Below are 13,606 nucleotides of genomic sequence, written 5' to 3'. Positions count from 1 at the left end.
AGCAGCAGTACCGGCTACACCATCAATTCAAAGACCATTCTGGTGAGGGATCGCTGAGTGCATAAAGGGAATACAAAAGATAATGCACGTTGATTCACAGAAGGCTCTTGCTGAGGTGCAGCATAATATGTGTGTCAAAAATTAAAACGAGGAGGGGGTGAAATTCATCTGATCCAGCAGCACAAAATAAGCAGCCGTGCCGTGCACTGGCAATCTGATTTACATTTGCTCGAATTTTTTTGGCACGGGTTCGATGGAATCCAATGATCTCTATCTAAATAAAGTTACCTCTCTCTCGTTGCAGAATTGCTGTCTTTTGCTGAGGGCCATGGATCTTTTATAATGAGCCTCTGCCCAAAACTGCGTTGCTTATTAACTTACTGCTGTGAGGAAACCAAAGCTGTAACTAAGAACTCTGGCACCACTTAATAAATGAGTTTTTGTCAATGCACTGTGGAGTAAACTACACGTGGGGCAAGGAAACATGTCACAGGTGCATAAACTAAACTAATTGTATGTAAGTGGCCACCTCATTTATCACTTTGTCAGCCTTCAATAATCCTTCCCAATGCAGTACTACATAGTTAGTCAAGGACGTTCCTGAGGCTTTCACTGCCAACCACAATGTAGGTACAGATACCCTCACTCTGCCAACAGATTTATTGTGAACTCTGCATCTGTGTTAATCCCTGTGCCTTATAAGGGATGCCACTGCCTCCACAGACAGTTTAAAACCAGGCTCAGGCTGGGATTTTCAACCCCTTACTGTTTTTCTTTAGCAAATCTGGAGTAGACCCTGATTAAGGCAACGCTCATCGGAGTGGCAGGCAAGTTAGGGGCACGGCTGACTTCTGATTTCTTCCCATTCCCATGTTACATTTTTGTAAGGGAAAGAAACCACTTCTGTCCTACACTGCTAACTGGCACAATCTAATACTGGCTAACAAAGTCAGCGATTCAGAGCAATCCAAGGGGATTTAGGAGGATTGGTGGGAGGAGTGGGACTTATCTTTGCAGATATTTTCAAGCTGCAGTCATGCAGAAACCCCCCATCAGTTGCTAAATAATAATTTTAGCTAACGGTAGCCCCCTCAAGCAGACAGCAGCTGCTATCTTGTACTGCAGAAGACGCCTGCCCAACTAGCACCACACCTGTACATCAACCCCTCCACCTTCCCCAGACGAGGTCTACTCCTGCTACATAAAGGTGCCCACATATGCAGAATACCCCGGCACCATAAATACTGCCATTCAACTCACTGTGACACATTTGGGGTAGCTGGAAGCCCTATCCTGTACAAAGTGCATCCAATCATAAAGTTTAGCATCCATCTCTGCCTACTCAGTGCCAAAAATGGCCTCACCATGGATGGCAATGCTAGACATTACAACACAGAATCAAGTCACCTGTCCCAACTAATTTGCCTTGGCATTTAGCCTTCAAGTGAGCAAATAACCTAATCACATTAATCTGACCTGTTCCCACATCCCTTCATCCCTTTTCCTGCATTCCCCTAATTCCACTTCAACTATCTATTTTGGAAGAGTGTGCCACAGCCTCAAGACTCTCTCAACGTATGCGAGGTTATATTATTCTTTGCCTTAAATCTTTCACATTTAACCTTGCGCTTATGGATTTTCATTCTGGACTCCTGCACTATTGCAAACTATCACTTTCTGTCTGCCTTATCCTGCATTGCCTTACTACCTGCACTGTTCCAACAAGAAAAGTCTCCAGTCTTTCCTTTTAATAGTATTTTCTTGCAGTAGATAGCATTCTGGTGAATCTGAGTTGCACCTTTTCTAAAATCTCAGTAATCCTATCGTGTGGAGTCTGGTACTGCACACAACACTCTAATTTTATTTGAATTCAATGGAGCAATGATTAATGCCTGATAGCAATTCCACCTACTCTTGTCACTGAAGACACTATCATCACCCCAGTATCAGGTTGCACGGAATACATCATCTTGTGCTTCATAATTATCTCTTCTAATTTCCTCAATCCCATTGCAAGTGACTTTACCAATCTGCTTATTTATTCAGATGATATGTCCCTGCTCTTGCTGCAAGTCTATTCCATACTTGTGATTCTTTGTGGGGAAATACAATACATTTAACATTCATTTCATGTGAGGTTAATTTCCTAATGGGCATAATCCTATTATAGCATTAATGGGAACTATGAACTACCTACTCTTGGTAGCAAGAAAAATTAACTAAAGTGTTATTAAGGGTTTACGCTGGTATCTCTTAGCTTTCATACTCAATTTATCATTATAAAACCTAGAGTTCTATTAGCCCTATCAAAGCGAGGTCTGTAAATTCCTGTGAATATATAACCCTGAATCCCTTCAGATTACCACTGCACCAAGTCAACTTTCATTCAGACCATAATTGCTTTTGTTATTTTTGTTATTGTTAATGCATACTTATTAATATTGAATTTGATCTCGTTTTGGTCTTTTCCCCTAAAGTATCAACATTCTTTACACTTACTACAGTTTTCTAAATAATTAGCCATTCCTCTTATTTTAGTACCATCCACAAATTGCACTCCCCCTAGAATGACAACAATATACCTGAAATACAGTGAACAGCAGTGATCCAAGACTGGACACAGTGCAACACCACTGAACACTTCCAGCCACCATTACAAGCCATCATGAATTTCTATCATCAGCTTGCTCGGTTTAAACCAATTCACAATTCAGTTTCCCCTCCTTCTCCAGTTCTAGGCTATTCCTCTACAGTAATACCCTGTTTTGACATCGTAAACTTCACGTCCATTAAATTTACTGCAGTTCCTGATTTTCCATGTCAATTAACTCCTCAAATACTGTTGAGGTCCCCCAGCTATTGTCAAACCCTTGCTAGCCACATCTGTATGTTGTTGGAAGTTATGTGGTAACGCTATACTTAACTCAACTCTTAAGGTTTACTGGCTCCTATTGCAAAGCCGCCACGAAATAACATGATGGGTTATCTGGACTCTTCAATTTTATGGTGTTCATGTCCTCAAGGCTGTTTTGAAACCCCCATGCAGGCATGAACCATTTCTGTGGTAATCTCCTAACGTAATTGCCACGATATAGTTCGGCATAACACCGTGGGCCGAAGGGCCCGTGCTGTGCTGTATTGTTCTATGATCTGTCCACCCTCTGAAATACCTGGCTAAAAAAACAAAGATCTTAAACACTGGCCACTGTAAGGAACAAGGAGAGCAGAAGAGGTGAAGAAGAATGGTCAAAATTAGTAATGAGGCAACAGCAAGCTTGGGTTTCAAATGAATCAGCTACACAGTTCGAGGCCTTGCAATAAGAATGAAGTAAAGCAACGGATGTGTTTGACATGAGGGGAAAGCATGCATGGGTGGAGGTGGATCAGAGGAGCATCAATAAAACAGAAACAAGAGACTTAAGATTCCCACATTAGTAATGTAATCACATAAACACATCCATGGAAAAAATGTGATGGAACGTACTTGACATATTATAACAATACAAAGTGCCAAATGACATTAACAACTCTCAGCATAGTATGTTTCATGGGTTACGAGGTCCATCTCTCTCTTCCATTAAAGCATTACTGGGCTGCAACATAAATGTTCCTTCTCCCATGCACCAAACTCCTTGGCTACCACAGTTTCCCCTTTTCTCTGCCACTGAATGGTGGTTGATCAAAGAACCAGCACAACCACTTGATCATCCAACCTTTCCACCAACTGACTGCCATTTTGTTGTTCAGTTTGCTTCCACAGTGCATGTTTTTGTAATATCTGCAAGGCTCTTCAGGAATGGAAGAGACGCGCCCCATTCTCTGTAGAACGTATCCTGAGGAACGTCAATCCCCTAGGGTGGGTTTTAATGGAACATTAATTAATGTCCATTTGCAATTCTATCCAAAATGTTTCGGCTATAGCTGTCATCAATCTAGTAGCTCAGAATCATCACATGACATGGAATATACCATAGTGTGCTTTACAATTATCTCATCTAATTTCCTCAGTTCCATTCTAGGCCAGTTTTCTAATCTGCTTCTTTATTCAGTTGATATAATACCTGCTCCTGCTGTGAGTCTATGTGCAAGTTACATACAAATTGTGTTAATTTAATTTTATGTTAACTCATGTTTGTCATGTTTTTAATCTACCGTGCTGCTGCTGCTGCAAAAAGCTAATTTTCATGGCATTTATACCCTATGAATGTGTGCCCATGACAACAAACTTGAACTGGATTCTTTGTTTGGAAATATATTATACTTATCCATTCATTTTGCTTGAGGCTAGTTTCCTAATGGGCATAATCCTATCCCAGCATTAACTGTACTATGAATTACCTACCCTTGCACCAAAATGAATTACAAAAAATGACAGGTTTGAGAAGTACACACAGAAAAGGCAAGCTCCTTCTTTATGATGCACTGATTTTCTGGCCAAACAACCTCCCACTTTGAGAATGCAGGAGTCCCTATGGTAGAAACAAAGCATGTGACTTGATATGGCTAAAACTATAAACTAACCAGTCTCTGGATAAAGTAACATGATCAAGCTTCCTACACGGTTCTGTCCTCACTATTGTGTTCATTATGTGTAGAAGACAACTCTTCTTTTTACAGCAAAGAACAACAAATATAAATAAAATATTTCTAACATATTCCTTAGTGAAAATTTCAAATAATTAACTGTTCATTCATTTAAAGCAAATATCTATAGTCCTGAAGACCTGCGCTCCCGAACCAGCTGTGCCTCGAGCCAATCCTATACAACACCGGTGTCTACCCAACAATGGTGAAAATTGCCCAGTTTTGTGTTGTTAACAATAGGCAGGATAAATCCAACCGTACATGAAATCAAAAAAAGCTGCTGAGGCTGGAAATCCTGAAATCAAAACGGAAAATGCTGGAAAAACACAGCCGGTCAGGCAGCTCTATGGAAAGAGAAACAGTCAACATCTCATGTCTGCAATGGTTTCTCTTTCCACATATGCTGCCTGACCTGCTGAGTATTTCCACCATCTTCTGATTTGATTAAGAACATAGAACATTACAGCACATGCCCTTCAGCCCACATGTTGTGCCGACATAGCTATTCCCTCCTACCTACAGAATGCCCATATCCCTCTACTTTCCTCTCATTCATGTGCTCATCCAAGCCCCTCTTAAAAGCCCCCAATGAATTTACCTCCACCACCCTATCAGGCAACACATTCCAGGCATCCACCATTCTCTCAGTAAGTTTGCGGACGACACTAAGATCGGCGGTGTTGTGGATAGCGTGGAGGGCTGTCGGAACTTACAGAGGGATATTGATAGGATGCAGAGCTGGGCTGACAAGTGGCAGATGGAGTTCAATCCGGAGAAGTGTGAGGTGGTACACTTTGGAAGGACAAACTCCAGGGCAGAGTACAGGGTAAATGGCAAGGTACTTGGTAGTGTAGAGGAGCAGAGGGATCTGGGGGTTCATATTCACAGTTCACTGAAAGTTGCCTCACAGGTGGATAGAGCAGTTAAGAAGGCCTATGGGATGTTAGCTTTCATAAATCGTGGGATTGAGTTTAAGAGCCGCAAAGTGATGATGCAGCTTTACAAAACTCTAGTTAGACCACTCCAGTTCAGTTTTGGTCGCCGCATTATGGGAAGGATGTGGAGGCGTTGGAGAGGGTACAGAGGAGATTTACCAGGATGCTGCCTGGATTAGAGCGTATGGAATATGAGGAGAGGCTTAAGATGCTAGGGCTTTATTCACTGGAAAGGAGGAGGATGAGAGGAGACATTAGAGGTATATAAAATATTGAGGGGAATAGATAGAGTAGACAGCCAGTGCCTCTTTCCCAGGGCACCAATGCTCAAGACGAGAGGGCATGGCTTTAAGGTTATGGGTGGGAGGTTCAGGGGAGATGTCAGGGGGAGGTTTTTCACCCAGAGTGGTTGGTGCATGGAATGCACTACCTGGGGTGGTTGTGGAGGCAGATACATTGGACAGGTTCAAGAGTTTGTTGGATAGGCACATGGAGGAATGTGAGATAGAGGGATATGTGGGAGGAAAGGTTTAGATAGTGTGAGGGTGGTTTGATGGACGGCACAACATGGTGGGCCGAAGGGCCTGTTTTGTGCTGTATGGTTCTATGGTTAAAAAACATACCCCTCACGACTGTTCTGAACCTACCCCCTCTCACCTTAAATGCATGCAGACAAATCCAAGCTGGCTAATACTGCCCATTCAGTCTTCTGTCAGTCATCTGCAAAGTGATGGAAGGTTTCATCAACAGTTCGATCAGTTGGCATTTACTCATGAATAACCTACTCACTGATGCAGAGTTTGGATCTTGCCAGAACCGCTGGGTTCCAGACCTCATCACAGCCTTGGTCCAAACAAGGACCAAACAGCTGAGTTCCAAAGCTGAGGTGAGAGTGACTGCCCTTGGCACCAAGTCAGCTATTGACCAAGAGCAGCATTTGATAAAACCCTTCAGCTGGTTTCACAGTTCAGTCCTGATGCAGGGTCTTGACCAGAAACGATGTCCATTCCTTTTCCTCCACAGATGCTGCCTGACCCACTGGGTTCCTCCAGCAGTTTCCTTTTGCTCCACCCAGCTTGATTGACACCCTACACACTCACCCTTTCCACCACCAGCATACAATGTACCATCTACAAAATGCAGTGCAGTTACTCACCCAAACTAATCTAGCAGGACCTCCCAAACCCAACCATCAAGAAGGAATACCACCACCTGCAGGTTCCTCTTCATCTTGCACATCATTCTGATTTGGAAATATGTCATTGCTCAGTCTAAATCCTGAAACTCATTCCCTAACAGCACTGAGGGAGTACCTCCACCAGAGGAATTACTGCAGTAAAAGAGTGCAGTTGACCACCACCTTCTCAAGTGTGGTATGGAATGGGCTGCACCTGCCAGTGGTGCCCAGATCCCAGAAAATGAATAAATAATAAAAAAAATCTTGGGCAGTTAGAACATGCTCATAATTGACAAATCAACTTTAAGGTGTCAGAAGGAACTATTGTTATACATATTTTATTTCCCCTTCTTCTCTTCTCTGATTCCATGTACCACACCTTTCTCATGATCTAAGTGAATCAAAACACTGGAGACAAGCAGGTAAGCAATCAGTTGGAATTCTTGTTCAGATACTTCTGAAAGATTGACATTTTCTGAGTGCAAGGCCAACTTTTCAATGACACATATTCCAGGAACAGTACTCAATGTGGCAGCTGCCACTTCATCATCCAAAGACAGTGTTGGTTGGCAGCTCAATCAGTTTAGCTGTACAGAAGTCTTTCATTCTGAACATAGCATTCATTCAAAAACAATACCACTAAGCATGACTGGAGTTATTTCTAGAGATTCTTTAATTCTTGCTATACATACTAATTCTATTTTTTTTCCATTCATGAAGTAGCAACATCAAAACTGATTAACAGATAAATCAGAAGTTTTGCAGGAAGAACAATGTTGCATTATCAACCCATACGTTAACTACAGTTGATAATATAATGATAATGCCAATGTCTTGGATGCTGACTGATCTCTCGTTATGGAGGGGAGATGATATTTCAGTAACCCACAAGCTTCTGATCAACAGCTACAATAGGTTTTGTGGCCACGTGACCACAAACCTTTTAAACAGAGGAGAGGCAAAAGTCAAGGCAAATATAAACTGACTAGAATCAGTTGTATGGGTGTTCAATGATATTTTCAGGAAACCCAAAGGTCTGCCCAGTCCTAGAATTATTCCAGGATTGGCGAACACGAGTGTACGAAGTAGGAGCGGGAGTAGGCCACCTAGCCATTCCGGCCAGTTCTGCCATTCATCGAGACTGCAACTGATCTTCCAGCTCAGCCCCACTTTCGTGTATCACCCCAGCCCACCCCTCCCTAGATCCACTTAATAGCCAAAACTCAGAATGAATTCGGTGACCGAGACTTTACAGACCTTCAGGAATTTCTTCACTCTCTGAGTTTCTTCACTTCCTCTCATCTTATTCCCACTGGAGGTATCGCCTGGACCTCAACTCCTCAGCCAGGGGACTTTTGTAAGTTTCAAAGTGATCTACTTTCATTCTTCTGAACTCTTGAGAATACAGACGTAATCCATACAAGCTCTCTTCGTAGGACAAACTCTGCATACCAGGAACCAGTCTCATGAATTTTCTTTGCACTCCCAATATGGCAAGTGTATCTTTTTTTGTAGGTAAGGAGACCAAAATGCACACAAAAGCCAGGTGCAGTTTCACCAGGTCAACATATAATTGCAGTAAAACATCTTTACTCATGTACAAAGATTGTCTCAATAATAAAGGCAAATAACAGCAATTAATCATACTATTTGCCTTCTTAATTGCTTGCAGCATCTGCACTTTAGCTTTCAGTGACTTTTGCTCAAGGACACTTAAGCTTTACTACCACCAATGCACCACAGAAAGCATCCTATCTGGATGTATCACGGCTTGGTACGGCAACTGCTCTGCCCAGGACCGCAAGAAACTGCACAGAGTTGTGAACACAGCCCAGCGCATCACGGACACCAGTCTCCCCTCCTTGGACTCCGTCTTTACCTCTCGTTGTCTTGGTGAAGCAGCCAGCATAATCAAAGACCCCACCCACCTGCGACATTCTCTCTTTTCTCCTCTTCCATCGGGTAGAAGATACAGGAACCTGAGGGCACGTACCACCAGACAAGGACAGCTTCTACCCCACTGTGATAAGACTACTGAACGGTTCCCTTGGTACAATGAGATGGATTATGACCTCACGATCTACCTTGTGGTCACCTTGCACCATATTGCACTGCACTTTCTCTGTAGCTGTGACACTTTACTCTGTACTATTATTGTTTTTACCTGTACTATATGAATGGACTCTGTACTAACTCAATGTAACTGCACTGTGTAATGAATTGACCTGTACGAACGGTATGCAAGACAAGTTTTTCACTGTGCCTCGGTACAAGTGACAATAATAAACCAATACCAATACCCAGTACTGCCTAATGATTATGGTCAGAGGGAATTTATTGTAAAGGATGTTGCCCATAACTCGGTCCATATCGAAGGCTATAGGCTCAAGTTCTATTTCACAAACCTAGAGCACAGAAATGTAGACAGCTACTCCAATGCAATACTAGAGGAGTGCTGCATTATTACAGATGCTACAAAATAGATGAAATATTAAATAGAGGATTTAGAAGATCCCATGACACCACCGCAGGGAAGAGCTGGGGATTTGCCTCATGGTGTCCTGGTTAATATTTAACCTGCAACTAAAATCACAATAAGTTACTTGTTGTTTGTGGGAGATGGCTGTGTAAAGACAGCTCTGCTTTTCTCATGTTACAATCGAGATTACACTTGAATTGGTGGTAAATCACTTAGGGGCCATCCACAGGTTGTGAAAGTTTTTTTTACAAAAACAGTTCTGGATATGAGCAAGGCTAGTCTGAAAGCAATGTGTATAGCAAAATGGTTTGGTTCAAATTCCTATCTCACACCCAGTCTTGTCCCGCTCCAAGGGCTGGTATATGTTGGAGGGGAGAAGCAAGCTCTGGAGAAGAAGTGATTCCTGTGAAACCATGAGAATATAGCAAATCAGAGAGAAAATGAAACGTAAAATAAAATGATACACCTTCTAGGATATTCACTTACCAATATTGAATGATTCCAAACCCTGGTAAGTCCCTTTGTTTGAGGAGTGGGTTTGGGGTTGCTTCAGGAAGGCTATTGTTAGGTTAGGCTTATAGTGCATTGTCTCATCCTTTTACATAAATTTGTACAGCAAAATCTCTGCTATATAGTTAGGCTTAGGAGAATACAATTATTATATTTTAATAAGTTCGATAGATAAAATCAGTATTTTCAGGCATTTATTTCCATTCTTATTGATTTGAATTTTCAGGACTGTACAAAATTAGATGTACGGACAAACCATATAACAATGACAATATACCATTAAAAGCTCTAAGTAATCACCTGTCAAAATATAGAAAATAAATACACATAGATCAATAATATAAATCTTACCTGCTGGAAAGCAATGTGTTCATTTGAAAGAAAACAAACTTGAAAATACAAATATGACCTCCTTGGGCTGTCTAATTTATTTTGAAATATTTAGCTGGCTTAATGAATTATGATTATTAATGATGGAAATGTCTTTCCTGTCAGTCAGTAGGTGTGAGGTGAAATGGAGATTTATTGACATGTATTGATGAACATTGCATCGTGACTAGCCTATCGATGCTTGGGCAGTATCCCTTTTGATCAATGTGAATTGGATATATTTAAGTTGTTGAATTGATGGACGCTGGAACTGAAAATGAGCAGTTGGCATAACACCAATGTACTCTTACTCTGCAGTCTCAAAGGTGATAGGCAATTCCAACTGCAGACAATTCTAGACTTTTCCATTAGTGGCTAACTGAACATTTATTGAAATATTGCACTTTAATTTAGGAGAAAATATTAAGAGAGTTTTCAGTTTCATCCAGTGCAAATAACCACATTTATTTTAACAAGACTGATTAACAGCTCAATCTCCTCAGGGAATCTGACTTTAAATTCTGAATCCTATTTCAGACTGTTCCCTGAAGAATTGCAGGACATGTGGAAACTGTCCAGACTTGGAAGATATTGGGCATAGTCTCAAGATAATGCAACAGCCATTTAGGAGTAATATAATGAGAAATTTATTTTTGCAGAACACTGTAAATCTCTGGAATTCTCTCCCGCAGTGGATGCCAGTCATTGGGAACATTCAAGGCTGCAGTCCACTTTGGATATTAAGGGGATCAGGGATATGGCTATTGCACAGGAATGTGGACCTGAGGTATGGAATAAACCATGAAGTTAAGGAAAAGTGGGGCAGACTGAAAGGACTCATGGAGCAAAAGACTATAGATGCTGCAAATCTGAAACAAAAACAGAATGCTGAAAGGGCTCAGCATGTCAGGTGGCTTCAACAGGGAGGGGAAAAGGGCCAATGTTTCAAGTCAAGGACCCTTCAGTGGCCTTGGAAAAGCAAGAAGACAATTTGCAGAGGGAAAGGTGGTGAGCAAAGAGGGAAAGTCTATGATAGGGAGCAGACCAAAGTGGTCCTCATAGGAGAAATCCCATGCAAATTGGGTGCCCACTTTGTAAAATACCTTCATTCAGTCTACAGGGGTGACGTTGAGTTTCCAATTGCCACTTTAATTCTCTATCCTACTCCGATTCTGACTTTCCTGTCTTCAGCCTCCAATATTGCTCCTTATAAATGTCCACGGTGAGCTCGAGTAACTTCACTTCACCTTCTGACTAGGTATGTTATAACCACTGGGACTCAACATTGAGTTCAACCATCTCTGATAACCACCGAATGGCTCCCCACCACCCCCAACCTTTTTTTTCTACTTTCACAGATGTAGCTGTACCTTTCTGTTTCAATTTGTTATGCTTCACCTTATTGCTGTTTTATTTTATTCCAACTGGTGGTTTTTAAAGTAATCATTACCTTGAGAACTTTGGTCTGCTCTCTATCACTGACATTCCCTCTGTTCTCTCCACTTCCTCCCTGTCTACAACTTAAGACCTGCACCTTCTCACTTTTCCCACTCTTGATGAAGGATTCCCTGACCTGCAACACTGGTTCTGTTTTTCTCCCCACAGATACTGCTTCACCCACTCAGTATTTCCAGCATTCCTCAATTTTTGTTTCAAGGGATCACAAGGCAAACTCTTGTTTCAACTTCTAATGTTAGGATATTTACATTTTCATAGATCTTTGGACAAAATACCAGTTTTTAAGAAATTCAAATTGTCTATGCAAAATTGTTGGACTGCAAATTCAAACTCCAAGTGAAAGCCTTGAGGAAACCAAGGGTCAGGGAATCAGAGCAATAAGGCAAGAACAGTTACAAAATGATGCAGCTATTTTTGCTGGGTCATACAATGGAAAATGTCCCTACCCAGAATCAGCATTCACTCACAGAAAGCCTATGGCAACCGTTCAACAAAAGCAAACTGTGCTGATGCCCACATTTTAATAGAGGCCTCCCAATTATTTCTAACATAGTTGAATTACCAAGGATCCTATTCTTATTCCTATTGCAATAACTGTCAAAATTCTTCACTGCTTTTTCAGTGTCAAACTGTATTTTACCCACCCCTCTATTACTTTGTCTCTTTCCAGCTCAATTGTATTGCCAATCTGAAATTGTTTCACCTCTGCTAAGAGTGTAGCAAGTAACAACAATTCCCTCCTCCAGCCCTAGTCTATTACAGTCTTTCCCATCTCCCTCTGCTTTATCAGAACTGTTTAGTAAATGCTCCTCTGAACTTGTTGCTTCTTCAAATATGGCCTCCTCTCATCTGCATCCTCGATGTTGAAAATCAGAACTCATCCATCTCCCATTCCAATGCATTCTCTCCCAGGAGCTTATAATTGGGAACTCCTGACTTCCCTTGGACTTGAATGCCTTTCACAAACTGGAGGTTTAGAAAAGCCAATTTAGCATTGCCTGACCTGCAGCCCTAAATTTACCTAGTATTCCTTTCTGTATTTTCCGATTGGGAAGAATCACTTGGCATGAGCTCTGGCTCTTTATCTAAGGTTCGCAATTTGGATGTTCAAAAGGAACCATAACTTGACACCGCAAGGTTATTACTATGAACATTTTGGGAGATGTAATGGCAGCACTTATACAGTATCAGTTACTCTCTGTATCCAAACTAATTTATGTCCAGTTTAGAAGTGCTTGATAAAGAAAATACCTGCCTGCTTTATTTAACCCGTGACAGCAATGCAAGAGCTTTCCTCTTACTCTTTGCTGAGCACACAAAACAACCACCCCTACAGACATTCAGTATTGTATGGTGCTCATGCATTTTAAACAGGATTTCACCAGCACTATTGGATCAATAATTAACATTTCAATTTTAAATCAGCTGAAGACCAAGCCACCTGATTTTACTTCACTGCAGGATTATACTAAAGCTCTTTTTGTTCTGAAAGGTTCTCCAACTTTAGCTGCCATGAATCACTAACTTGGGAAGAAGGAGCAGAAGATCACTGGGAAGATCTGCCCAGCTCCTATTCATGGCCAATTACAAAATGCCATGGAGGTTTACACAAACCACAGTAAACATAGTTATCATTCAAACACTGGCAGGTCAGACTCCAAATAAACAGATTCTTTTATTCCAAACAGGTCCCTTCAATAATTCCTAGCACTCCCTAAAGCTCAAGTCTACTTTAGACAAATTAGATTCATACAGTCATAGCGAGATACAGCACAGGAACAGTCCCTTCGGCCCACCGAGTCCGTGCTGACCACCAACCACCCTAATCCTACATTAATCCCTTTCTTTAAATTCTTCTCACATTCTCATTGACTCCCCGAGGATTCTACCTCTCACCCACACATAAAGGGCAATTTACAGTGGCCAATTAACCTACCAACTCACGCTTCTTTTGGGCATGAGACGAAACCGGAATACCCACGAAGAAACCCAGACGGCCACAAAGTGCGAACTCCCCACGGCAGGACGCGGGGTCCGGATTATCCCACCGAGGCAGCGACTCTACAAACTGCGCCACCGTGCCGCCCCGGTTCT

The 13,606-nt window shown here is 41.7% G+C and overlaps 1 protein-coding gene across 5 annotated transcripts in view; it reads right to left on the bottom strand.

Annotated features, from left to right (window-relative positions):
- The window catches only part of osbp2b (oxysterol binding protein 2b), a 279,746-nt gene that overhangs the window by 188,618 nt on the left and 77,522 nt on the right, over window positions 1–13,606 (bottom strand). The window lies entirely within an intron of this gene.

This window comes from Pristis pectinata, chromosome 17 (assembly GCF_009764475.1).
Source record: "Pristis pectinata isolate sPriPec2 chromosome 17, sPriPec2.1.pri, whole genome shotgun sequence".
In the NCBI taxonomy this organism is placed as follows: Eukaryota; Metazoa; Chordata; class Chondrichthyes; order Rhinopristiformes; family Pristidae; genus Pristis; species Pristis pectinata.
The sequence above is the reverse complement of the archived record's forward strand: the minus strand, read 5'-3'. Positions and strand labels throughout refer to the sequence as shown.